The sequence below is a fragment of the Mustela lutreola genome, chromosome 3 (assembly GCF_030435805.1).
Source record: "Mustela lutreola isolate mMusLut2 chromosome 3, mMusLut2.pri, whole genome shotgun sequence".
In the NCBI taxonomy this organism is placed as follows: Eukaryota; Metazoa; Chordata; class Mammalia; order Carnivora; family Mustelidae; genus Mustela; species Mustela lutreola.
The window spans coordinates 190,356,459-190,380,434 of record NC_081292.1 but is presented as its reverse complement, the minus strand read 5'-3'; the positions used below and the strand labels follow the sequence as shown (position 1 = coordinate 190,380,434).

General features: G+C 37.3%; 1 protein-coding gene across 7 annotated transcripts in view; it reads right to left on the bottom strand.

Moving 5' to 3' along the window:
- Positions 1-13,502, bottom strand: part of KANSL1L (KAT8 regulatory NSL complex subunit 1 like) — a 135,955-nt gene extending 122,453 nt beyond the window's left edge. For 3 of the 7 annotated variants that reach the window (XM_059168160.1, XM_059168165.1, XM_059168166.1), the window contains exon 1: positions 13,314-13,502. The gene's annotated coding sequence lies outside the window, so the exon portion shown is untranslated. Of the gene's footprint in view, position 1; positions 1,030-1,888; positions 4,974-13,313 lie in introns of those variants that run through there. The other 4 variants (XM_059168164.1, XM_059168167.1, XM_059168163.1 and 1 more) reach the window with 4 other exon arrangements.
- Between the last annotated feature and the right edge of the window lie 10,474 nt (positions 13,503-23,976).

Here is a 23,976-nt window from a genome sequence, read left to right as displayed (position 1 = left end):
CTTTATTGCAATATTTGCTTTGTTTTGCTGGTCTAGAACTGAACACACAATAACTCCAAGGACCATCAACGTGAAAAAGTATCTGACATATGGCAGATGCTCAGTAAATATCTGGTGAATAAGTAAGTGTTTACCATTATGCTCAGAATAAAATCCAAAGTCGCCCTTTCCACGGCCTACAAAGTTCTACGTTATCAGGTCCCTGATTACTTCATACTCGACATCTCTCTTCACAGATTACTACACTCCAGCAACACGGGCCTCTGTGCTATTCTTGAAACACACCAGATAGTCCCTGCCTCAGGGTCTTTGTACTTGCAATTCTCTCAGCTTGGAACAATTCTCCACAGATAATACGGCTGGCTCCCTCAATTCATTCATATTCTGCTCTACAATCCCCTCATCAGAATCTCAGCTTGACTAATATATGTAAAATAGCTTTAGCCACTCAACTCATGACACTCCATTCCCTTATAATGCTTATTGTTCCTGATAGCCATGATCTGATATTTTGTTACATTCTAGTGAGGAATTTATTTTAAGAGCAGACCTAGATTTTGGTCAAGGTTCCAACTGCCAGCACTTAAAACAATGCCTTAAAACAAGGTTCCAACTGCCAGCTATTTGCTGATTGAATTAATAAACAAGTGAGTCACGATTTTGAAATGTGTTCCAAGATTTAAGTAGTAACAAATCATAACACCTATTTCAATTATTATTTTTAAAATAAATGTTACAAGCAAAGCAATATATAAAGATAATGCCTCACCACCAAATGTGGTTTTCCGTTAGTACATACTGGCTCAGTATTTTTTTTAAATTTTATTTATTTATCTGACAAAGAGAAATAGTGAAAGATGGAACACAAACACAGGGGAGCTGGAGAGGAAGAAGCAGACTCCCCACTGAGCAGAGAGCCTAATGTGGGTTGATCCCAGGACACTAGGATCATGACCTGGACTGAAGGCAGACACTTAACAACCAAGACACCCTTTTTTCTCTTTTTTTTTTTTTTTTTTAAGATTTATTTATTTTAGGGGCGCCTGGGTGGCTCAGTGGGTTAAAGCCTCTGCCTTCGGCTCAGGTCATGATCCCAGGGTCAGGGGATCGAGCCCCGCATCGGGCTCTCTGCTCGGCGGGTAGCCTGCTTCCTCATCTCTCTCTGCCTGCTTCTCTGCCTACTTGTGATCTCTGTCTGTCAAATAAATAAATAAAATCTTTAAAAAAAAAAAAAAAAAAAAAAAAAAAGATTTATTTATTTTAGACAGAAAGTGAACGAGCGGGAGGAAGGGCAGGAGGAGAGAGAATCCTGAAGCAGACTCTCCACTGAGCACAGAGCCCAACAGGGAACCAGATTCCAGGACCTTGAGATCATGACCTGAGCCAAAATCAAGACTCAGCCACTCAATCTGACTGTGGCTCAATATTACTTTAAAAAAACAATCACTGGGAGTCCATGGGTGGCTCAGTTGGTTAAGCAACTGACTCTAGATTTTGGTTCAGGTTATGATCCTCAGGGTGGTGAGATAGAGCACCACATCCGGCTCTGCACTGAAGGTGGAGTCTGCCTAAGATTCTCTCTCCCTCTCCCTCTGCCCTTCTTTCCCACTCCCCACTCGCACTTGCTCACTCCCTCTTAAAATAAATAAATAATAATTGATATTCACCATATTAAACAATTAAAAAAGAAAATAGGGACACTTGGGTGACAGGGAACACCCTAAATGGAGTGATAGGCTGTGTTCATGGATTAAATTATCGAACTTTGTTACAATGTCAATTCTTCTTTAAAAACTGATCTATAGATTCAACACAATCCCGATCAAATCTTTGCAGAATTTTTTGCTAATATCAACAAGCTGATTCAAAAATTCACGTGGAGGGATACCTGGGTGGTTCAGCCAGTTCAGCGTCTGCTTTTGGCTCAGGTCATAATCCCAGGGTCCTGGGATAGAGTCCCAACATTGGGCTCCTTGTTCAACATGGAGCCTGCGTCTCCCTCTGCCTACCACTCCCCTGCTTGTGCTCACTCTCTCTCTCTCTGACAAATAAATAAAATATTAAAAAAAAATTAATATGGAAAAGGCAAGGAATTAGAAACCAAAACATGAAAAAGAACAAAGCTGAAACTACCTATCTACTTAGTCAAAATAAATGTGGCACTGACAAAAGAATGAACACGAAATCAATAGAAAGAATAGAGAGCTCTGAAACAAACCAGCACACATATGGTCAACTGATTTTTGACAAAGATATAATGGCACTTCAGTGTAAAAAGACTAATTTGAAACAAATGGCTCTGGAACACAATAAGACATCCATTTTCAAAACACTGAAACTTAACCCATATCTCATAGGATATACCTTATATAAAAAGGGTCACATCAGAATGGATCATAAACCTAAAAGTTAAACTTAAAATCAGAAAACTTCTAAAGCATACACAGAAGAAAATCTTTATGATACTGGGTTAGACAAAGATTTTTTTAAATAGGACATCAAAAACATTATTTATAAAATTGATTAGACTTCCTCATAATTAAATACTAAACATAAGAAACTATTGTAAAACATAACAATTTATGTATAAGATATATGTTCAAGTTAGTAGAAACCAAATGTGCTCCTGGAAAGATAATGAGTTTACCATTCAAGTTAGCTTACGTGATGGCTTCAACCATTACACAGTTTTAAACTGTAATTATTTTTCATCACTAATTATTTCATTGTTATGCATAACAGACAACTGGTTAGAGGCAGAATACATAAGGAATACTGACTTAAAGCATAAAACAATGAATTCTGCAAATTCACTTCAATAGTGACTGATGTTGATTTGCCTCAAAAGTCCATGTTCTTGAGTTTTCAGACTATGGCAGCAGTCAAGGGTTCAACATACTGTAGCTTTTTTCCCCCTTGGGAGTACATATTATAGGACGTGTTGATGTGAACTGTAAAAAACTGTAATTTTCTTGCAACGATTTTGGAATGATATCTATTTCTAATGTTTATTATACAGAGTTTTAATGATGGTTGCTTTTTTTCCTTTTTAAGGAAAAAAAATGGCTTAAAAAATTTTAAAGGGTTACAAATACCAAATACAAAAAATGTCAACACATTAAAAAATTAGTTCCATTAGTTCTATAAAGTGCATTCCACACAATCGCAATTGTTTTATAGTACTTAAAGGTGTCTCCAGTATTTCAGAAGTCAATTAAAAAAAAATAAGACAGTAAGACTATTTAGCTACAAGTCAAGTCATCTGGTTTTCATTTGAGTATAAAAACTATCCACACCACAACATGTTATTTATAGAGAAGTGCTTGTGAATGGCAGCTGAAAACTTATTTCATTTTTTAAAAACAAAACAAAAACTTTCCAAAATTACCAAAATAAAAGTTTAAAAAAAGAAATAGAAAAATTGACTTTCAAAAAGCAGAAAATGAAGAAATGGCCAAGCTTGAGTCATAAATATAGTTTTGTCTATTTTTGACAGAAGCTAGATTTTTAACCCCCATTTAATATATATTTAGTATAAAACTGAACATCTGGCAATTCACTTAATACATATTAACTGAGCAAATATAACAAACATCCTCTTAGTTACTAGAAAGATGACAGTGAACATGAAAGATAAAGTTTCTATTCTCAAAGGGCTTACATGCTAGCAAATGGTAGCTAACTATACAGTAAACAGACAAAAAACAAACAAACAAAGAAACAAGTAAAAAGGGTTCCCTAGCATTCTTATAAAAAACTAAAGAGTGATATAGCCTGTCAACATTCTGACAGGAGTTACTTTGGATTTTAAGATGAATGAAGGCCTTGTGTTGGTGACATCTGCAATCTGAGAGCTGCAATGATAGCAATAAACCAACCAAGATTTGGGGGTTAAGAGCCTTCCAAGGAAAAAAGCCAACTAATAAAATGCTTTAAAGCAGGAATAATTTTGGTGTGTTTGAGGAAAAACAACAACAACAAATATATCTAGAATATAATGAGCCAGAGAGACAAAGTAAGAGGAAATAAGATCAGAGAGGCAAATGGTTGCCAAGACATTTTATGTAAGTCAAAGGAAAACCACTAAAGGTATTTGGATAAAGTAGTAACATGATCTAATTTACATTTATATTTTTAAAAAACTACTCTAGCTGTTCTATCAGGAAAAGGTTTCTTTAGGAGAAAGAATGGAAATATCTTCCAAGAAAACAAGCAGGGAGACCAATTAAAAAGCTGCTTGAAGTAATCTAAACAAGAGATAGTACCAGTGCCTTGGGACTGGTGAGGTAGTAGTAGTAGAAATGAAAATGGATGAATCAAAGATACATTTCAAGGTAGAATTTACAAAACTTTTGACAACTAAGATTTTATGGGGCCTAAGGTAAAGGAAGCAATAACCTATGACTTAGATTTTTGGGTTGAGCAACTGAGTAGTCAGTGGCGCTATTTTCTGAAACAGAGAAAACTTGAGGAGACAGAAGGTTGAGGGAGAAAAATAAAAAGTTCTGTTTGTGATATGTTGATTTTGAAGTACCTATTAACCATCCAAGTGGAAGCAGTCAGATAAACAAGTCTAGAGCTCAAGCAAGAATTCAGAGAGATTCATTTTTGGGAGTCACTGGTTATAGTGTTTAAAGCCAAAGGGCCAGAAGAGTTTATCTAGGGAGAGAGTACAGGTAAAGAAGGGAAAGGAGTCCACTATCAGGGCCTGGGGTTCATTCACATTTGGGGAGAGGTAAAGGAGGAAGCGCTACCAAAGAATAAGAGCCCTAAAAGACCAGTCAGTGAGAAGGAAATTCCAGAGTACATGGCAATTGAAATCCTGCAGTATTTAAAAATACATTAAGAAAACAGGGGCAGCTCTATCAAATTTGACAATGAAGTCTAATAAAATAAGGAAAACAAAGTAACACATGATATATTACTCTCTAAGCAATCTGTTGAAAAGCCTTGCTTTTTCTCAGTTAAAAGTAAATTAAAGGGGCGCCTGGGTGGCTCAGTGGGTTAAGCCGCTGCCTTCGGCTCAGGTCATGATCTCAGGGTCCTGGGATCGAGCCCCACATCGGGCTCTTTGCTCAGCAGGGAGCCTGCTTCCTCCTCTCTCTCTCTCTCTGCCTGCCTCTCTGTCTACTTGTGATCTCTCTCTGTCAAATAAATAAATAAAATCTTTAAAAAAAAAAAAAAAAAAAGTAAATTAAAAGAATGGCCAACCCCAGCCCCATCTAGCCATCCTGTCCTACATAAAAAGGGAAAAAAAACTAAGAGACATTTGTGCAGTTCACACCCAGAGGCACAGGCTTCCTAAAAGACAGGCCTAACCATCAGCCTACAGAATGCTTCTCCAAGGAGAAACCTGGGTGGCTCAGTCAGTTAAGCATCTGACTCTTGATTTCAGCTCAGGTCATGATCTCATGATTTCAGGCTATTGAGACTGAGGCCCATGTCAACTCCACACTTAGCCAGGAATTTGTTTGGGATTTTTTTTTTTTTTTTCATTTTTGTTTGGGATTCTATCCCTCTTCCTCTCCCCTGACTCATGCTCTCTCTAAAATATGCTTCTCCAACATCTTACTAAAGGCCTATTTATTGGAGTTCATTTTACCCAGGACATCATGTCATCTTTTTCAACAAGAAATTATAAGGCATACTAAAAGGTAAAAAACACAGATTGAAGAGACAGAGCAAGCATCAAAACCAGACTCAGATATGGCAGGAATGTTGGAATCATGAAACCGTAAATTTAAAAGAACTTAAACAAGTTTGATTAATTTGCTAAGGCTCCTAATGGAAAAAGTACACAACATGCAAGGATACAGAATATAAACAAAGAGATGGAAATTCTAAGAATCAAACAAGGAATTAGCGAGAGATCAATAACACTGTAACAAAAATGAGAAGGCCTTTGATGGACTCATTGGGAAACTGGACATGGCTGAGAAGGGAATCTCTGAGCTTGAGGACATGTCAAGAGAAACTTCCAAAACTAAAAAGTAAAGAGAAAAAGACAAAAACAAACAAACAAAAAGCCAGAATAGAATATCCAAGAAGTGTGGGACAACTACAAAATGTGTTTACATTTAATGGGAATACCAGAAGCTGAAGACAAAAAAAGAAAAAATACATAAAGCAGAAACAACGGAGAATTTCTTTAATGTCAGACATCAAACCACAGATCCAGAGAGGTCAGAGAACATGAACAAGACAAATGCCAAAAGTAAATTAAATAGCATATATCACTGGATAAATGAACCACTGTATTAAAATTGTATTACATAAATTTGTTGTAAGTATACAACAAATTTATGTAATACAATTTTAATACAGTGGTTCATTTAAAACAAAAGCCACATGAAGGCAGGGTTTGAATGTTTTCACTCAGTGCTGTGTCCTAGAACACTGTTTGGCACATAGCAAGCAGGCCCTTAGCAAATATTTCTTCAATAAATAGCATCAAAAATAATAAAATTATACTTGACCCTTAAAAAACATGGGTTTGAATTGTGCAGGTCACTTATATATGTAGAATTTCTTTTCAATAAGTACAATACTATAAACACTTTTTTTAATGATTCAATCACATTCTTTTCTCTAGCTTATTTTATTGTAAGAACAGAGTATATAATACACATACAAAATATGTGTTAATCAGCTGTATTATAGGTAAGGCTTCCAGTCAACAGTAGGCTATTAGTAGCTGAGTTTTGGGGGGAGTCAATGTTATACATAGATTTTCAACTGTATAAAGGGTCAGCACACCTAATCCCCACATTGGTCAAGCACCAACTATATTTTTAAATGTCTAGAAAGGAGGTTCATGGGATACTTTATTATGAAAGGAGTCTTAAAGTTAGGAAATATTAGTATAGAACACTGCTGTCCAATAGAAATATGATGTGAGTTACATATTTTATATCTGCTACTAGACATATTTTAAAAGTAAAAAAAGAACATAAAATTAATTTTAATTTATTAAAATATTAAATATTAAATATTAAAATATTATTTCAATCTGTAATCATCATCTTGATGAAGTATTTTATGTTCTGTATGTGTGGTAAGTCACAAAATCCAATGTTTTTTTACATTTAACTAACTCAATTTCAACTAGCCACATTTCAAGTGTTTGATAGTCCATGTGGTTAAGGACTACTGTACTGGGCAGTACAAATTATAAAGTATATAGTCCCCCAATAAACAGGAATCAGCCATTAACTAAAATATCAGTCCCTAAAGTTCTTAGCCAAACATACTGTTTAGTATTTTTAGGCACCTGTAATATTTCAAAATGTTCAAAAATATGGAAAAGACAAATACTTAAAAAGCTTTCAAAGCAGCAGCTTGATCTTCTTATGAATATTTAGTTTCTAATTATTCTGGTTTCCCATTATTCAGTTTCTAATCATGCACATAATTGTATGGTGCAAAAGTATTTGAATCTTAGCTAAACTAAGAAATTCTTTCTTGCTACTAAAATACTGTATTCTATTTATTCCAGGCACCATTTATTTCATATACACCTAAGATACTCAGCAAAACAGGTCCCTCTTCTAAGAGTTTCGTATATATGACTTCAAAAAACCTGTAATGGATAAAATTGAGGGAAAAAACTCTTCTTGGCCACAAATACAGAGCTGAAATATTAAATTAACAGGATCTGCAAGCTAAGAAACCAACCATATCAGTACCCTTTCAAAGAAAGGAATTAGTCAGATTATCCTAATTATCTGTCAAGAAGCAAATGTTCTTGATAATCCAAAAGTCAACTATATTTCCTGAGCATGAATTTCACTTCTATGTTTTACAGCAAAGTTTTCAACTTACATTCCAGTTTTAATTAATTAATGAAAAAATTCTTTAGCACATACTCAGCCCAGAATTTTTGAGTGGCAAAAAACAAAACCAAAAACTAATCTGTTATAAATCTTTTACATACAATCCACCAAGTAAATAACCCTGCAGTGAACAGTCCAGATCTTAGAAGTCTCACAAAAAAATACCAACCAGAGAGAAAACTGCAGCCAGGCCAGCTGGTTTATGCTTTTAAGTAATAAACATTTTAAAACTGCAAAGAATCAAAACTTTTTGTCTTTTCTTTTTATCCGTATTAAACTTCATTATTATATAAATCAAACTGGTTCAGTAAAAAGTCTTTATCATAAACTCTAATTTTTGGTCTACAATTTAATCCAACACATACATTTGTGAATTAAGAAATCAGTTGTTACGTTACCACAAAGAAAGAGCTTTGCCCTGATGCATATAAAATGTTTCCATTAGTAACATGATCTTTTTTTATGAATCATACATATTTATGAATTTAGCATTAAATGTAAAATGGGCCTGCAGACATCATGAGATACAGAAATATTATGTCATCCCTCAAAAATCGCATGTACATAGTGAGATAATTATGATGTTAATTATCACTGAGTTGATCCCGACACATAAATCAGGTCTTTACAATATATAAGTCATATGTACCAAATAATATTTGGTATACATTCTAAAAAAAAAAATCAAAACTAGCAAACTAGTCTATCTTCAGAATTGAAACTGATAATCTAGATAATTTAGATAAGAACCATCCTTCCTCCAGAAAATTAACATTAAAAATTAAAGGCCAAATCTGATTTTCCACCCCGTAAAGTACTGTTCCAGATTTAACTATGATTTATATTCTAGCACGGGTTTGTATATTCCATACAGTCCATGGAAAATAGCCTATTCAAATCCACCGTGAATATTAAATTTACTCTTTCAACTGGAATCTGGATAATCCCAATTCTCTTAAATGCAGTAACATAAACTAGGAACTACATTATCATGAAGGCAGATACATCCTTAAGTTTTAGGCAATAAAAATGGCCAACAGAATTTTGAGAGAGGAGACAAGCCTGAATAGGGACAAATATTAAATTATTTCCACAGTTACAACTTAAATGTGTTTCAGACATCTGATCCATTAGAAGAACAGAAGAAGAATAAGAAAAAAAGACATTCCCCTAGCAAAGTATGACAGGCTCTTTCAAACATTACTAAGATATAAGACTCAAATTGTTAATTTGTAACTCAAAGGAAAAATCTAATTAAAACAACAGAAGTAATGAGAGAAGAGTTTACACTGGTATAGTATTACTCTTCAAATATATAGGAATTAATGGAAGGTATAAATACAAATGTGTATGTTTTCATTTTCAAAGTGTCATGTTTTCAAGAGTTCTTTGTTAAATATGGGCTTTCTCAATTTACAACAGAAAACACTGCAGTAATTGGCATGACCAGGGTACAGTTGGCTCAGTACTTTGTACTCAGTAATGTTTACAGCAAGAACTTCTTCCACTTTGAAAACTATCCCTAAAAAGGAATTCTCTTTGAAGACTAAAGGAATTTAATTAAAGATAAAGCCACTTGGGTGGCCACATAACACATCAAACAGATCATACTTCAAGCAGAATTATTACTATTCAGTTATAAGTGTATGACTCACAGGAATTTAAATGAACAGTTGTTTTTGTGTGTGTGTACATCTGCTTGGATCCAGAAATGTACATTTGAAGTATACTATATTTGCTCCAATTTAATTTCATGTTGTTAAACACTGATTAATGATCTACACAAAATTTTTTTTTAAAAATTACTTCGAAAAACATGCTTGAGCATTCTTGGTCTTATAGGACCGAAACCAGATAATAAATACAAAGCTCATTACAAATATTAACAAAACCTCAATATTATAAATGAATGCATTTTCTCTCAGTTCTGCAATACTTAGAGAACTGTCACATCCATACAGAAATAAAATGTGCTTCCAAAAACCTAAACATATTACCAAGTATTAAAGACTTTCATTACTGTCTTCAGATTTTCATTATAGACTGTCCACAGGCAAGTACAATATTACCATTTTTATTAACATTTGCTGGTTATTTATCCTACATACAATATGGAGCCCAATTCACTGAAATCTCTCTTAAGACAAAATTTAAAAGGAAAAACAAACAAATCTTATGGAAATGATACACCTTCCTCGCCTTTTGAAATTGAATATAGAGAAAGTAATGTAAGATTGTACTGGCGATTCAGTCCTCCTTATGTACAGTGTCCCCTTTTAGTCCCACAATGCAGTCAGAGGACTTTTAGGATAGAGGTATAAGATGATATGCTTTAACGTCAGTAAATGGGTTGCAAATTCCCTATGACCTGTCACTCTCTTGCAACAAGCCCCACTCCTTGAAGTTTATAACCTGTGAAACCCAACTGGTAAACAATCCTTAACACAATTCTAAACCCCGAAAAAAAAAGCTTTCTGCCTCCTTTACAATCTAAAACTGTACAGACTAATACAAAAGGACATGAAAGGAAAATAACTGAATAAATGAAAATAAAAATAACAGATGACATACAAAGTTTACATGGTTAAGTCAAAGGCAGTAGAAGATATTATAGACAGTAATAGGTGGACTGTCAGGAACAATGTAAATAATAAAACAAAGGAACTTTAGACAGGTTTTTAAAAAAAATTACACAGAAAAGGCTACACGTGAAACTAGAATGATCAGAGTGAAATCTGTAAGTGAAATTCCATACAAGATAGATAAATGAAGAAAAGAAATGAGATAGTTTATCATGACAAATGGCATTAAAAAATGGATAAAACTCTTGGATAATGCAGTTGAACATGAAAAGTCACTGGACCTTTTAGTAGACAACTGTGAGATCAGTGAGGCCCCTATCTGAAGGCAGAAGCACTCAAAGTAATCAATCAACAATAAAGGTATATCGCCGACAATGTACTGGTAAACCGAGTAAGACAAAAAAGCACTTCCTGATCTTCCAGAAGTCAAAAGGGTAAGTATTAATAAGCCAATTGGCAAGTATTCATTGAGCACCCACTCTGTGATTTGCAACATGTCATATACGAAATATATTCTTCTCCTTGAAGCAGCTTACAGTAAATTAAGAAAATAGATATATCACAGACATAAGTGGAAAAATTTTAATGCAAATTAAAGCAAGGTTTTCTCTTTCAATACTAACACTAGACGATGAACAAGGACATAATGTGAGGCTGGCTCGTATAGAGTATGAATTCATACAACATTCTGAAAGGTAGTTTGGTGATGTTCAAGAGCCTTAAACACACACACACAATCCCAGACTCTGACCTAGTAATTTTAGATTTTGACCTAGTAATTTCTTTTACAAATCTAAGGGGGAAAAAAAAATCTCAAAGATTTATGTAAAAGGCAATTCTCTATCATGAAGTTTATATAATAGCAAAACATCAAAAACATCCCAAACATCTACCAATAGGAAAAATTTAAAATATATTTACATGATACAATTTTAAGCAGCCAAATATAATTTTTCAAAGATTAATGACATGGGAACGTTTATGAGGTAGAATTAAATGAAAATATAACACATGAACCCCGTTATAGGAAAAATTCACAAATACACATAAATATTTAGAAATGCAAACTGTATTGTTATTTGCACTCATCTTTATTCTCCAAATTATTTTTAAATTATTTAAGAAAATAAGCAATTATTATTTGAAAGGCATATATGATATACACACAAAAGATAAATGTAAAAAATAAATGTGATAGAATTGGACTGGATTAAGAAAAATTTCATCTAAAAACAGTCTAGAAGCGCTGGGGAAGAGAAGTAATGATAATCTATCTACAAATAAATGATGGCAACCTTGACACTGATCTGAATAAATAGGTGAAAACTGAGGGAGAATCAAAGATAATAGCCACTACAAGAGATTTTGAAGATATTCAAATATATCCTATTTCATGATTCACTCAGTTTATACTCTTCCAGAATGCTGGATAATTTTTTTAAAAATTACTTTTACTATAAACCCTGTCAATTCGCAATTTCTGTATTTTTGCAGCGTTGGTAAAAATTGTAAACTACTTCTACTAACACAAGGTATTCAATTCTCGTAACAATGTCTTAAAGCAGGGACAGTATTATGAAACTATTTACAAGACGCAACAAACATCGAGAAAAGAGGGGTTGTGACTTGCCCACGGAAACGGCCAGTTGAGAACTGGAAACAGTAGAAACCACTCAAAGCTCAACCTCTTTTTCAAGCCCTCCACATTCCAGAACACCAGGTTGTTCTCCAAGAGTGAATTATTTTTTAAAGCCACTTTCTCCTAGCCAAAAACCCCGGTCAGTTTTGTCTGCAGTATTGGTAAACCGACCACCAAGGTTTCGTTGGGAACAAAACTGCCCCATCCTGTATTTTTAAAAAACATTCCTACAGAACCAAACTCGGCGCGAAGTGAAGCCAACGAAGACGGAAGAAGTTACGGTTTTTAAATCTCACCAGCTGACTAGAGTTTGGGGAATCAAAAAGGAATGTGCTTCCCTCAGTTTAAAAAAAAAACCACCTCAATCTCCACCACCCCCAGCCCCCCGCGGCGGCTCACAGCTGAGCCGAGGGAAAGGGTGGAGTGGATCTGCGCCGCAGAGCCGGCGGGGAACCAACCCAAAACGAATCCTTTTCAAAGTGAAACACAAGAAGGTCCATCCCAGTGTCTCCCTCCCTGGATGTAAAGCTAACCGCTTCCTTTCTTTAATGACCAGAGAACAGCCTTCCCTTTCTTGCTACTCCTCACCCCATAGCCTCAAATTTTCCTGCAGCGTCGGCCCCTTCAGAACACCAAGAAGAGACACAAACTTGGAAACACCACTGCTTATTAATTCTCTAACTCCTCCCCACCCCCCCCCATCTAATTCTGGAACACCAAAACAACGTTGCCTGAAATGAAGTATAAAATAAAGAAAACAAGGGTCGCATCCCACACAGACGCCTCCGCTTCAGAGCTGGCCCAAAACAGCAGACACCACAACCGCGCCCGAGGAGGTGCGGCCGCTAAAACAAGAGGCGGGCCCAGCAGGCCACGTGTTCTGCCGTCTGCGCACGCGCCAGCCAAAACAAAAGGGAGGCCTGCCAAGCCCCTCCCCTGACTCCACGTGACCACTCCTAGGTCCGCCCCCCACCCCTCCCTCCACTCCTCCTCTCCCCTCCCCTCAGCTTCTGCCAAGGCTGTTAGGTTTAGCCGTTTAAATTTGGCTGCCGTCCGACCCCTGCCCTAGAGCGCGATCCGGTGCCGGGACCCAGAGTCCCAACAGCCCATAGGATTCGGGGGGCGAAGGGGCTGCCGTTCGGCTGCCTGGCCCGCAAGTCCACCCGGCGGTCTTTTCCGCTCTCCCCTCCCCGCCCGCCGCCGTCCCCGGCAGAGGAGACCCACCCCCCTCAGCCCGCCGCTGAGACGCCGGCCACTCGCCTGCTGGGGCGCCCTGGCTCCCCTCCGCCGCCGCACCTTCGGTCCGGCCGTGGTGGGGGCTGCTGAGGTGATCTCTAGCTGCCCGCCCGCCTCCCCCCACCCGGGGCGCCGCTGACTCGTCTCCAGAGCGCGCCCCGCTCCCGCCCCGGCCGCCGCCGCGGTTTAACAGTCCGCCCGCTGCCCGCAGCTCCGGGCGGCTCGGGGACGGAACCCTGCCGTGGTGGAGGGGCAGTGGGCGGGGCGCAACGCCAGCCAATGGCAGCGGGGGAGGGGAAGCGCCATGCAAATGAGTGCGGGTGGCGGGGAAACCCCGGCAGGGGGCGGGGCCTGCAGCGGGGGCTGAGAGCGTTCTGGAAGTGGCTAGAGCACGACGCCCGAACCCTGGTGCAGAGGCTCGGCGGCTCCCTGGGGGCTGGTTCTTGGTAGTTCTCGCTTCCTCCTTACCTCTTCCCTTGCGAGCGGGAGGCGCGCGCACGGGCGCGCGTACACACACGCACACACACCACCCCCCCAAAAATCACGGGGGCGCGTACACACACACACGCATACATACCACCACCACCACCACCACCCACCCACCCCAAAAATACGGGCGGGCGACTTCCCGCCCTTGCTTTGCTATTTCTGTGCTACCGTGACAGGGAAAGCAAAGAGAGGGGAAAGTCGGGCTGCATTAAGCCCTACCGCCCGCGCTCGGGCTGCGCGGGCTCCTGGTGTCCAGTCCCTCCCTCCGGCTCGAGGGGCAAGTTTTAACAAAGCTTTGTCACAGTTGCGAAATCTGTACTTCTCTGTGGGCTTGCTTGTATGTGTGCTCCGCGCTCAAATCCAGAGCCATAATTCTGTACGACACCCCCCAGAGGCTCTAAAGTAGGGTGACAAATCTGCTTTGGATCCGGCCGGGTCGTTTTATGGTAAAAATCAGGAGCCGCCTGCTCAAGCATTTTAAAATCTGTGCAAAGCTGGTTTGAGTGGCGTTGGAGTTAACTCTGTTCTGCAGTAGCGCAGTCAAATAAATAAACGGGGTTTTGTGCGGAGATAGTTGGCCAGGGACACATAAAAACATTTCTGAGAGTCTTGCACCTGGCTCCACTCACCACTAAACTACACCCGAGCATTTCCCCAGCCACACTCTCTCTCTCTTTCTCTCTCTCTCTCTCTTTTAAATAAACTGAGCACTAAATATAGCTCTTTAGATGATGTACTACAGCCTTTCTTAAGCACCTAATTTACACATGAAATGATTTAGGGAATAAAGCGCGCTCGAATTTTAGATCCAAAAAGACAATTGCCATTATTTCAACCTTATTAATTGAAGGACATCGGATGGTCGGAGTAGGCAGGGTGGAATCCTAGGAACTGGAGTTATAACAAACCATAAGGCATGACACGGATTACTGATTAGAAAATAACCGCCTGTCTAGTGCATTGGGACATACTGCAATAACTTTATGACAGGCTGCATTTATAGCAGAGAGTACTTTTTGAAGATTGCTCAGAACAATAATTGCACCTTCCTATAGAGTAAGGGAAGAGTTTCAGGAAATTGATTCACCTTCCTTGGAATAAAATTTGTAAGCAAATGATGTGTTGTGTAAATAGTTAAATCAGCAATATTTACTGGATATTGACTATATTCAAGATTGTCCCTGCCCCTGGGGACAGAAATGCAAAAATGAGTGAGATACTTTAAAAAAAAAAATTTTTTTTTTTTAAGATTAACAGTCAGAAGTCAAATCAGGATTGAGATAGTTCTAAGGAAGGCTTTTTTATTTCAGCTGGGTGTTTTTAAAGACTTTGGACAGAGAAGAAAGAAGGCATCAATCAGGAGATAGTATTTTTTTTAATTTGAGTAGAGGTTGTGTTAATGATATTTTTGGGCTGGAAAAGTACATGTCAGCTAGATTGAGTAAATCTTGAATAACAGGAATTCAGATTTTAACCTGAAGGAATTGTAGTGCCATCAAATTACTGGAGGATACAGTTTTCTTTTGTGAAATAATTATCAGTTACTAAAACAAAGTATTCATATACTTGCCAAATATTTATTGCACACATCTTTTGTGATGGGTATTGGAGTTAAAGCCATAAACAAGATTCCTGCCCTGGTGTTATTTGTAGAAGAAGGTACAGGCATTGAGCTTTGTAATTACACAAGTATAATTCAGGAAGCATTTTTACACACATTATCTAGTTTGTTCACCAAACAGCCTTAGGAAGGCAACTGGGTGGTTCAGTTGATTAAGTGTCTGCCTTTGGCTCAGGTCAAGATTCCTGGTCCTGTGACTGAGCCCTGCATCAGGCTCCCTGCTGAGCAGGGAGTCTGCTTCTCCCTCTCCCTCTGTAGTCATCATAGAAACATAATTTTCTCATTTCTTTTATATTGTTTTTGATACTTTAAAAATAATAGAAACTTGGGGAATAGGAAATCATTAATAATATAGGCTTGGTTATAAAAATGTAGAAAAGCCCAAAGAAGAAAAGCACTATCTTTTTTATATGTATGAGATGACACTGCACAATTTTTTTTACTACAGTTAACCAAATATTAAGGACATTATTTCTTGGCATTGAACATTACCCTAAATATTTTAATATGTGTAGCATATGTATGCTGGCTTTCCAGAAATTGTAGCATATCGATGCTCCTTAATATGAAATTGGCATACTGAACCATTTGTTAAATTGTTTTCCATATTACTTATTCAGCAAAAGCCTGGAAAAAATGCATATAGTTAATTTTTTTGATCAAGGGTATATTATTATAAAGAGGGTACATTAAAGGCATTCTGACTTCTAAGAAAAAATATAACAATGGCCAGGAGACTTACAGAACCAGTAAGAACAAGGAGAAGGGAAGGGCACCATTCTTGCTGACATAATTATTACCTGTCTAGAAGCACATAAATGTGTCCAGGTAAGCAGTATTACAGTGATTTCGTGAGATAAACTTCTCTCCTCCACACTGGTTTTTATTCAATAACTCTTTTCATTCAAGAAACATGTGTGCAGCACTTAATATACAGCTTACATTATGACAAATGCTAGCGATACAGGAAAAAGATCATATTCTACTCTTAAGCAGCTCACAGCCTAGCTGTAACAAACACATCCTTTTCTATCTCCCTTCCCTGTTCTGTTTTTCTCCGTGGTACTTCCCACCATCTAACAACACAGATTTTTATTCTTTTGTTTTTTGTTGTTTTATCTCCCTTGGTAGAATGTGAACTCATGAGGTCAGGAACTTCTGCTATTTTGCTCACTGCTATATCCGCAGAACCAAGGACAGGGCCTGGCACATGTATACTTCCAAAACATATTTGTTGAGGGCAGGCATGCATTTAATTCTCACATTTTGCAAAATGGGTTTTACATTCATTTTCCAGGTTAGAAAAAAAAAAAACAACTCAGCGAGGTTAAATAATATATCCAAATTCTCACACTAATAAAGTGTGGCCAATATGGGATTTGAAGACAGACATACCCTGCTCCAGAAGCAGAGATTTTTCCCCACCACCTTTCCTAGAATAGAAAACTGGTTTGGAAGTCTGCACCATTTACTCCTCAAATTTCCATGCCCAGGGCAACTGTCCTCCACTTTTATATTTTAGTATATTTAATTCTTTCTTTTTATAGTCATGTTTGGAAAGTGGGACCGGAGAAGTAGCAAGGCTAAAAAGGTGATAACTCCTACTCAAGATAGATTTAGCTCTAACTGGCCAGTGTCAACAGACAAGCAAAGAGCAGGGGTAAGTAGCAAGAGCTATAAGATTCTTAGAACCAAGGCAGGATACAAGAGTGGTCAGACCTGGCCCATGCCTGGAGAGGAATAAAAAATGACTCTTAATGTATATGAATATCGAGAGCACCTTTTTTCACAATAGTCCCAAACTAGAGACAACCCTAAGATCTATCTAACCCTAAGATCCACCATACAGTAAAAAGATAAATGGCGGGACAATCCATATACTGGAATAACTGCTCAGCAATAAAAAAGAAAAAAATTATTGATACACAGAACAATATAGCAGTTTGTTAAGTTCTTTACAGATCTTGGTTACCAGCCCTTTATGAGTCAAGATGTCCTTCAACAGATGAATGGATAAAGATGTGGTTTATATGTATAATGGAATATTACTCAGCCACCTGAAAGGATGAATACAAACCATTTATATGAATGTGGATGGAACTAGAGGGTATTATGGTAAGTGAAATAAGTCAACCAGAGAAAGACAGTTATCACATGGTTTCACTCATATGTGGAATATAAGAAATAGTGCAGAGATTATGACTCTTAATCATAAGGGATGGGAGGGGAAACCTGAATGGGGAGAAATCAAAGAGGCAGACAAATCATGAGAGGCTTTTATCTCTGGGAAATAAACTTAGGGTTGCTGAATGGGGAAATGGGGCAACTGGGTGATGGGCCTAAAAGAGGGCATGTGATGTGATGAGCACTGGGTATTATATGCAACTGATGAATTACTGAACACTACATCTGAAACTAACGATATACTATACATTGGCGAATTGAATTTAAATTTAAAAAAATAAATAAAACAAAATAAATAAAATAAAATTAGGCCTACACTATAAATGACAGAACACAGAGATGGAAAGAAACCATTAAAGTGAGTCCTTAGTGACAAAACTAAGCTGTTTGGTCAACCAGTTTGGAGTCTGTTCTATCTTTCACCTTTCCAGTTTAATGAGCCCTTCCCTCATTTTTTTTTTTTAAGTCAAATTTGATTTGGGGTTTCTGTTTCTATATTCTTTAATATAATTTTCTACATAAAATGGAACATAACCTCTCTTGGGATATGTTAAGATAAACTTCTGTTGAGTTTAGATTTAAGGAAAAAAAAGATTTAAGGAAAAGACTGAAGAAAAAGTTCAATTTTTACTAATCAGAATATATTCAAGATGTATTTTATTAAGCAGAAGGTAAAATTAAAAAAAAAAAACAAATAAATTTGGTAGTACTCTGAAACTAGAAAAACCTCACTAAAATAAACTAGGGATATTTGCAAAAATGGCTGATTTCAGCTCTAATGTAGATGGGTATGGGAAATTTTGTGGTGCCATAAAGCAAGGGCACCATAAGAAATAATGGAGTCATGTCAAAATGTTTCAACATTACATGATATCTGGTATTTGTTTGAAAATAATCCATGATGGTCCTTACCTCTGTGACATTATTTGTCAACTAATATTTGACAAAGCAGGAAAGAATATCCAGTGGAAAAAAGACAGTCTCTTGAACAAATGGTGTTGGGAAAATTGGACAGCCACATGCAGAAGAATGAAACTGGACCATTTTCTTACACTATACACAAAAATAAACTCAAAATGGATGAAAGACCTAAATGTGAGATAGGAACACAGGCAGCAACCTCTGTGACCTTGCCCCTTCAACTTCTTGCTAGTCATGTCTCCAAAGCCAAGGGAAACAAAGGCAAAAATAAAAATGAACTATTGGGACTTCAAGATAAAAGGCTTCTGCACTGCAAAGGAAACAGTCTCACCAAACTAAAAGACAACTGAGAGAATGAGAGAAGATATTTGCAAATGTCTTATCAGATAAAGGACTAGTGTCCCAAATCTATAAAGACCTTTTCAAACTCAATACACAAAGAACAAATAATCCAATCAAGAAATGGGCAGAAGACATGAACAGGCATTGCTCCAAAGAAGACATACAAATGGCCAACAGACACATGAAAAAATGCTCCATATCACTTGGCATCAGGAAATACAAACTGAAACCACAGTGAGATACCACCTCACACCAGTCAGAATGGCTCAAGTTAACAAATCAGGAAACAACAATGATCTCAGGTTCCTTATGATCTCAGGTTCCTGGGATTCAGCCCTGTGATGGGCTCCATTGCTGAGGATGCAGAGAAAGGGGAACCGTCTTACATTGTTGGTGGGAATGCAAACTGGTGCAGCCACTCTGGAAAACAGTTTGGAGGTTCCTCAAAAAGTTGAAAATAGAACTCCCTATGACCCAGCAACTGCACTACTGGGTATTTACCCCAAAGATATAAATGTAGTGATCTGAGAAGTCACAAGTACCCCGATGTTTGTATCAGCCATGTCCACAATAGCCAACCTATGGAAAGGGCCTAGATCTATTGATAGATAAACGGATAAAGAAGATGTGGTATCTGCATACAATGGAGTATTACTCAGCCATCAAAAAATGAAATCTTGCCATTTGCAACAATGTGGATGTAACTAGGGTGTTGTGCTAAGTGATGTAAGTTAATCAGAGAAAGACAATTATCATATGATTTCACTCATGTGTGGAATTTAAGAAACAAAACAGAGGAGTATAGAGGAAAGGAGGGAAAAATAACACAAGATGAAATCAGAGAGGGAGACAAACCATGAGAGACTCTTAACCATAGAAAACAAACTGAGGGATGCTGGAGGGATAGGGTAGGACGGCACACGAATAATGAGCACTGGTTGTTCTATACAACTGATGAATCACTGACCTCTACCTCTGAAACTAATAATACAGTATATGTTAATTAACTGAATTTAAATAGAATTTTAAAAAATAATAAAATGAAATAAAATAATCCATGACATGGGATGCCTGGATAGCTCATAGCTCAGTTAGTTGGGCAACCAGGTCATGATCTTGATTTTGGCTCAAGTCATGATCTCAGGTTCCTGGGAATTGAGCCCTATGATAGGCTCTGTGCTCAGCAGGGCGTCTGCTCAAGGATTCTCTCTCTCTCTCCATCTGCCCCTCCCACCACTCACATGCACTCTCTGTATATAAAATAAATACATAAATCTCTCTAAAAAAAAAATCTTAAAATAATCCATGAAAGGGGTATATAGTGCAACAGATGAATAAAGATTAGTCATGCGTTGATAATTGTCAAAGCTGGGTGATATATACATGGTGGTTCATTACACTATTCTCTGTAGTTTTATGTATGTTTGACATTTTTTGTAATAAAAAAAGAAAGAAAAAACTGGAACAAACTTGCAGCAAACCTTATTGGCCTAAGATGAAACAATTCACACATGGAAAAGAATAATGACTGCAATTAACCAAAATACATCAACATTTCCAAAGTCTTATTGATGCTAAAAAGACCTTACCATTGGAGGTTCTTAGGATACCCACTCATTACTCTAAAAACCAATAAACAGAAAACAAAAATCAAGAATGTACGTCACCTTTTATTTACAAATTCTATTTCAGTATGCGGCAGCCATCCTGAAATAGAATGGAGGTACAACTCATCTCCCTTCAAGAAAGAACTTGCCTCTTTGTTGTAGGGAACACAATTAACCTAGCCTCTAGCTGTGAGCAGCTGTAGGATCCACATTAGCTTTTGAGCTGAGGCCGCCCTCTCCTCAAGCAGTCCTTGGACAATGACTTATTAGGGCATAAGAAACAGGGGCTCGCCATTTAAGACAAATGTGGGACACTTCTATGGGCAGTCTTTACTCCAGGGTTCCTCACTGGACTCTGCAAGACTTTGTCAGATCTGTTTCATGGTCTAAGGTCTTGTCCAGTGACTTCCCCTTGTCCAATGACTTCCTTCCACTTTCATCTTTCACAGATGCTACCTCTCAGAAAAACCTCTTGCACTTCTGTGTCTCCACTTCTGATTACTAGAGGACCCAACGCACACAGAGACTAACCAAAAAGTTGAAAGTTCTTCTTTATGAAAGTTAATCAGTGCAAATGTAGTTAAATATTACAAAATCATCCTTTACAACCCCAAATGAAACCACAGATTTTATAAATAATTATCAGTGGATATTAAAACCATTAGGTAAGATGTTGACAGGGTATTTTATGGAATTATCAGACTAATACCATCTGAATCCACTGATCAATCTCAGTATCTCTAAAAGTAAGATAATGAGATATTATATGTCTCTTAGTACAATGCAATGGAATATTCACAGCACCATTTATTAAGTTTTCTAGGCAAAAATATCGAGCCTGAATCTAATTAAACCTTTCGCTCTATCAGTTTATAGGAAACATAGGGAATAAAGAAATAAATTAAAAATCACCATGAAAGATCAATCAGGCAAATCAATGATGGATGTTCTACAAAACAAATGACTACATTTCTTCTAACAAATTAATAGCATGGAGGAAAAAGAAATAATTCCCAACTCATTTTTCAAGGTTAGCATTACCATAATAAAACCAGGCAAAGACAGTTCAAGAAAAGAAAATTACAGCTAAATGTTCCTAATGAAGATAGAGGCAAAAATTCCCAGTAAATTATACCAAATAGTACAAAGCAATGTAAAAATCGTAATACAAAATGACCATATGGGGTTTATCCTAGAAATACAAGTTTGGTTCAATACTCAAAATACAATCAATGTAATCCATAATATTAATAATTCAAAGAAGAAAAACCAGATGATCACATCAAATGATGCATAAAAGCATTTGACAGAATTCGACATCCATTAATGGTAAAAACTCTCATCAGATTAGGAATACAGTAGAATCACTTAAACCTGATCAAGGGCATCTACTAAAAGTTTACTTAAAACCTTATTTAATGTGAAAGCTTGAATGCTTTCCCTCTAAGATCAGAAATAAACAAGAAGGTCCATTTTCACAATTCCTATGCAATAATGTAGTGGAAGTCTTCGTAAGTACAATAAGAAAAAAAAAAAAAGGTAGGAATGGAGGGAGGGAGGAAGAAAGAAGAAAAAAGAGAAAAGAAAAAAAGAAAGAAAAAGAAAAGAGAAGGAAAAAATAAAGAAAGGAAGAAAGAGAGAGACAGACATACAGAAATTGTCTTTCTCTTTTTCTTTACAGTTAAAAAGAAATAAGACTGTCCCTATTCGTGGATGACATTATTGCCTTTGTAGAAAATTCCAAGGAATCTACAAAAAAACCCAAAATACAAACAAACAAAAAACCCTATAATTTACAGATGACTTTAGCAGATCATAGGAAGCAAGGTCAATAAACAATAATTATATTGGCAATAAAAAACTGTAAGCCAGAGTGTCTGGATGGCTCAGGCGTTTATGCTCTTGGTTTCAGCTTAGGTCACGATTTCAGCATCCTGAGCTGGAGCCTCACGTCAGGCTCATGCCTAGCTGAACATTCTCCCTCTCCCTTTGCCTCCCTGCCTCCTCTCTCTTTAAAACGAAAACACGAAAAACTGCAAGCCAGAATTAAACATCAATCTTATAGTAGCTGCCACCCCCTAAGAAAAGAAAGAAAAAAGAAATTGTAAATATAATGAACACATACAGGATCTCTATGTTGAAAACTACCGAATGCTGAAGTAATAAATCGAAGAAGATCTAAATAAATTGTTGTTCCCATTCATGAATTGGAAGATTCAACATAGTAAAAATGGCAAATCCCTCCAAAGTGATCAACAGATTTACTGTAACTCCAATCAAAACCTTACCAGGATATTTTGTAGATATAAAGTTGACTCAAAAATTTGTATGGAATGGGAAAAGGCTTAGAATAGCCAAACAATTTTGAAAAAGAAGAATAAAATTAGAGGAATCCCATTATCTGATTTTAAGACTTTCCATAAAGCCACTCTAAGGCAAAGAAGGAGATATATAGATCAATGAAACAGAACAGAGTCCAGAAATAAAGCCACACAAATATGGTTTAATTGATTTTTTTACAAAAGTACAAAGGTTAGTCAATGAAAATATTCTTTTCCGCAAGTGGTACTGGCAGAATCAGACATCTACAATAAAAAAAAAAAAAAAAAAAAATGCACCTTGACAAAAGTCTCATACTTTATAAAAAATTACTAAATGAAACATAGATCTAAATGAACAATACATTGGTTTTTGTAGTTTAAGTAGGCTCCACACCCAGCATGGAGCTCAGTGTGGGGTTAGAACTTATGACCTGGAGATCAAGACCTGAGCTGAGATCGAGTTGGACCCTTAACTGACTGAGCCACCCAGATACCCCTAAATGAAAAATATAAAGGACAAAATTCTTGGAAGAAAACAGGAAAAAATCTTTATGACTTGAATTTGAGCAAAAAGTTTTTAGAGATTATACCAAATTCACGATTCACAGAAGAAAAAATTTATCAATTTGAATTCATCAAAATTAAAAGCTTTGACACTATGAAACCCATTTCAGGACTAGCTACAAATAGGGAGTAAATATTTACAGATCACATATCTGACGAAGGACTTGTATCTACTGGGGAAGAGCCAGAGCCTGACCACCTTGCATGTTGCCACATAGGCCACACAGGCAAGTCTTGAACAGCAGCTGAATCTTTGACAGGATGCCCTGTGGTCCTCCTGGAACATGAGAGCATGGGAGACTGAAGAGGTGCTGCTACAAGACCATTTCTCACTGGCTTCCCTATCTACCCGGGAGGCTGTCATGAACCGTTACTCATAGTTTCAGGATTCTTAGGGGGTATGAGGCTCTTCTGCCTCCCTAGCATTAAGGCACACATACAGCTATAAAAGTGATTAGCAGCGGCATGGAATGGAATCCTCAGCGACAGTGTCTCATCATCCCTGCTACCGTCATTTGGCCTCTTACATTTCAGTGCCATCCCATACAAAGGCCACAGAGAGCTGGTACCTTTAAACTACTCATCTTTTCGTGCTATGTAAGCAGCAAACTGAGTCAAAAAAGGGCTCATTGCTTCTT